At 45.1% G+C, this 5,072-nt stretch overlaps 1 long non-coding RNA gene across 1 annotated transcript; it reads right to left on the reverse strand.

Annotated features, from left to right (window-relative positions):
* Positions 1–43: 43 nt before the first annotated feature.
* LOC121790543 lies at positions 44–513 on the reverse strand. Its single transcript, XR_006048293.1, has 2 exons — positions 435–513; positions 44–359 (listed from the first exon to the last, which is right to left on the reverse strand). It is a non-coding gene; the product is annotated as an uncharacterized LOC121790543 (long non-coding RNA).
* Positions 514–5,072: the final 4,559 nt, after the last annotated feature.

Raw genomic sequence — 5,072 nt, forward strand, 5'->3', positions numbered from 1 at the left:
AGTATTCCGCAATCCTCCCGTTGCTGAGGATAAAAGCCCAGTATATCTTTATTAGCCTCATTCATAAGAACTCATAAACATAATTTCAATAATGTACAGTTGGAGGTATTTATATATAAACGTGGTTATCAAACTACAAGAGAAGGAAAAGCAGCATCTAAAACCAAAAACACAGCACATTCAAATTCCTTTTCCTTTCATGTTAGAGCAAGTGCTGCTCTGGCCAGCCGGTGACACGGCAACATCAACAAATTTAAGTCTGGGAACCTGCTCTATTCAAACCTCCACCACTTGCTTGTACTAATAAGTCTGCCAGTTTTGGGATCATGTCTTTGAACGACGGCCGATCTTCCGAGTTGCTGCAGAAAGTTCAACAGTAATCATCAATTTTTTATATTTGGCATGTTGATAGCCACATGTTACAGCTTGATTACCTTGTCCAACATTCCGATATGATGGATGCTATTTGGGGATCGATACTACTTGGAATATCTAGTCTGCTATTCATGAAGCCAACAACTCCAACGACCTTTATAAAGCATAAACAAGAAAATATTTGATGGGAAAGAAACAGAATGGCATGCCATGAAAATACATCATTCTCGCAAGTGGTAGGGGTTGCTTAGAGCTAAGTTACCTGCAGTGCATTCAGGTCGCTCCATGGAATCCGTTCGGTCATGAGTTCTGATGGGATACGAACTAAACAACTAAACCCTAATTGCGAGCCCAATAGCAGTGACGGCCCATCAGCCCAAAACCCAAGAAAAAGTATCAGTTCGGCACAACCAAAGAGTTCGGTCGCAGCCTATAGCTCGGTAAAAGCCGACCAATCGAGTTCTACTCTCAGATCGGCAAAAGCTGATCGGCAAAGTCCAGCAGTTCGGTCTCAGTATTCGACCGAACAAGGAGATAGTGGACCCCTGCAGGATCTCCACGACCTACATCGTCACCCACGATCTCCACGACCTCCATTACACCCACGATCTATTTAGTGGTATTAAGCAGTTATCAACCCCCCTACCAGGGCTGTAAACCACGATCTTAGTTCGAATTGTATAAATAGAACTGAGATCAGATAGACAAGGGTTAAGCTCTCTAGATCCTGAATCTTATAGCAAATCAGTATTGTAATCTGTAAGCGAGACCAAGCAATACAAATTTGCCCTCTCTTCTTCCCGTGGACGTAGATTTACCTCAGTAAATCGAACCACGTAATTTTCCGTGTTGTGATCGTTTATTACTTGCATTTATTCCCATCAAAAATTCGCCACATCATCACTGGCGCCGTCTGTGGGAAACAGAGAACCAAAACTGTGATAAAAGCGAGTTTTTGATCCTTTTCCACCAAAAAAAAATGCGTACCAGATCACATAATACCCATACTTCCGTCCGTGATGAACGTGAGGAAGCTAGTCCAGCCCGTAGGTCTGGAAAACAGCCTCGGGAGAAATCTGCCTCCAGTTCTCTTCGCACCGAGCCTCCCCAGCAGCTCGATTTGAATGAGGCTGTCAAGTTGTTCTTGGCTGAGAAGCAGGATGAGTTCTTAACATTCCTGCAAAAGAGCCAAAAGCCGGAGAAGAAAACGGCGGATTCTCCCTCCCCCTCCAGACATGAAAGCCACTACCGCAGTAGTGTCGTATCTTCCAGGAGAAAGAATCCTCACCACCGACATGTTCCTTTTCCTCCTTGTTACCGAAATCACAGGAGAACTCCATCTCCACCATACCGGAGAGATGTCGGATTCGCTATGTATGGAGCGCTGAAGACTCCATTTTCGGATGATATCACCAGAACTCCGTTGCCACAGAATTACCGAACTCCGTCAGTGACTTATGACGGGTTAGTGGATCCTCATGATTTCCTGGGACGCTATCAGTATAATATGGCGAACCAAGGTCTCAATGAGGTTCATATGTGTAAGCTGTTTCCCGAGCTGCTCATCGGGAACGCAAGAAGGTGGTTCGATAGCCTCCCTCAAGGCAGCATTAGATCTTACAGAGATCTAATGGATGCTTTTCATAGGAGGTTCTTCCAGAAAGCGGAAACCCGAATCACTTCGGCTCAGCTGCTTTCTATACGTCAAGGTCGCGATGAAAAGATTAGCGACTTCATGACAAGATTCCACAAGGAATGCCTACAAGTAGATGATCTCAATGATCTACTTGTCATTTCGGCATTCCAAAATGGAATTCTGCCAGGAGCTCTCTACAGAAAGCTCGTTGAATGCAGTCCGCAAACAGCTCAAGAGATGTGGGACATTGCGGACCAGTTTTCTCGGGCTGATGAGGCAGACCGTCGAAAACGGTCTTTAGACAGCTCTTCCAGAGGAGACAAGAGGAAGCCCGATCATAGCGATCAGGGGCATCCTCGTCGAACTCCTTTTGAAAGAATTCGAAGGGCACCGGTACAAGACAGGTTGGGACCACGTCTCAATCTTGAGAAACCCCCCGCTCAGTTCGTACCATTGAACAAGTCGAGAGCGGAAATTTTCGAACTGCATTCTGATATGTTCGAAAAACCAAAGCAGATGACGAAATCGGCCACGCGCCGAAGTCAGGATAAATATTGCTCCTCCATCAAGACCACGGTCACGATACCGAGGAGTGCCGAAATTTGGCAGCAGGTATTGATGTTCTTGTGAAAGCAGGGACGTTAAAAAAATACCAAAGCAAGCCGCCGAAAAAGAATAAGAAACAGAGAAGTGCGAACTGCGCTCCTCAGGATCCTAAAAGGCAACAGGATCCCGAAGACGATGACGAGCCGCAATATGATGGAGTAATCCAGACTATTGACGCTCTCCCAGCCGGGAAGACTAAATCGTCTCTAAAATCAGAGCGCAGAGGCTTCAACCGAGAGGAGCCAACACATAAAAGGCTGAAGAAGGAGGAAGTGATTACATTTTCAGATGCAGATCCCGTCCCGGCCATCTCTCCTCATCAAGACGCTATTGTCATTCAAGCTGGAGTGGCAAACAAACTGATCCACAGAGTGTTTGTGGATACAGGAGCGTCGGTTAGCATTCTTTTTAAAGAATGTTTTGATAAACTGGAAGTGGATCCAGCTCGGCTCAGTCCGGCCCCACTTCCTCTGAAAAGTTTCGCCCAGGAGGACACCTGCCCTGAAGGTATTATCAGCCTTCCGATTACGGTAGGAAGAGCGCCTACTAGCTCCAGTACGATGATCGAGTTTTTTGTGGTAAAAGCTCGATCCCCGTATAACATTATACTGGGAAGAGACTGGCTCAACACAGTTCGGGCCATTTGCTCTACTTATCACCTCACGATCAAGATCCCCACTAAAGGAGGGATAGCAGTCATCCGAGGTGATCAAAAGAGAGCAAAAGAATGTCTGCAGATTGCGCTTAAAAGTGCCGAACAATCAGATCGGCACCATCAAGCATAGCAATCACAGCAGCCGGAGTCAGAGGCAGGCGAAATGAACGAAGTCACACCGGAGCCGAACTCACGACTAGTTCAGTTATACGAAGACGATCCATCCAGAACGGTCAAGATCGGTTTCGCGGGAACACCTCTACTCCGGGAAAAGACCATCCAGCTCCTCAAAGAGTACAAAGATGTCTTTGCGTGGTCTCCGTTGGACATGACTGGAGTGTCTCCCGAGGTAATTACACATCGGTTAAATATTGATCCTTCAGTCCGGCCTATAAAACAGAAGCAAAGACTCTTTGCGGCAGAAAGAAATCAAGTCATCCATGACGAAGTCCGCCAATTACTGAAAGCGGATGTATTATTTGAAGTAAAATATCCTTCTTGGGTGGCCAATCCTGTGATGATCAAGAAAAAAGGAGGAGGATGGCGGATGTGCATAGATTTTACGGATCTAAATAAGCACTGTCCTAAAGATTGCTACCCCCTTCCCAACATAGATAAAAAAGTAGAAGCTTTGATAGGCTTCGAAATTTTCTGTTTTCTTGATTTGTATAAAGGATACCACCAAGTTTTAATGGATGAGAATGATGCTTCAAAAACGGCTTTCATTACTGACTTCGGTATTTTTGCTTATAAAAAGATGCCATTTGGTTTAAAGAATGCCGGAGCCACATATCAAAGGATGGTAGATAAGCTATTTCGGCACTTGATCGGAAAAGAGGTTGAAGTATATGTTGACGACATAGTTGTTAAAAGCAGAAGCACTTCGGAGTACGAAAACAATCTCAAATCCACTCTCGACGTGCTCAAAAAAGCCAACCTCAAACTCAATCCCCAAAAATGTACCTTTTTGGTAGATTCGGGAAAATTTCTGGGTTGTTGGGTTTCAAAGGAAGGACTCAAGGCAAATCCCCTAAAGGTTCAAGTTGTTCAGAACATGGTAATGCCGAAGTCAATACATGATGTGCAAAGGCTAACTGGATGTCTAGCCGCACTGAATAGATTCCTTTCCCAAGCAGCCGAGAAGCAAATGCCGTTCTTCAATGTTTTGAAGAAGGCACCAAAGTTTGAGTGGGGAGCCAAACAGAAGAAGGCTTTTGACGAACTCAAATGTTATTTAACCGAACTTCCTATTCTCTCTGCTCCAACAGATGCCGAAGTGATATTCTTATATTTAGCAGCATCAGATCAAACCATTAGCGCGGTGCTTGTACGAGAAGAAGGCCTAAAACAGCGTCCTATCTACTTTACAAGCCGAGCATTAAGAGGTCCCGAAACAAGGTATCAACCTCTGGAAAAAATTGCTCTGGCATTAGTAAATACAGCAAGGAGACTGTGGCCATATTTCTATGCTCACAAAGTGTGCGTCTTAACCGATCTTCCACTTCGGCAAGTTTTGACTAAGCCCGAAGCATCGGGCAGAATTGCCAAGTGGGCCATAGAGTTGGGAGAACATTCAATAGAATATCTACCTCGGAAAGCCATCAAGGGACAAGCCTTGGCAGATTTTCTTGTAGAGGTAAAGTTCGATCAGGCAATCCCTACTATTGCCGAACAGAAAAATCCTACCAATGATGAACTAACACTGCCCCAGAAACCCGAAGTAGAGCCGCCGGACTGTTGGATTGGATTCGTGGATGGAGCTTCGAATAAGACAGGAAGTGGAGCTGGTATTCTACTTAT

The sequence above is a fragment of the Salvia splendens genome, unplaced genomic scaffold (assembly GCF_004379255.2).
Source record: "Salvia splendens isolate huo1 unplaced genomic scaffold, SspV2 ctg540, whole genome shotgun sequence".
In the NCBI taxonomy this organism is placed as follows: Eukaryota; Viridiplantae; Streptophyta; class Magnoliopsida; order Lamiales; family Lamiaceae; genus Salvia; species Salvia splendens.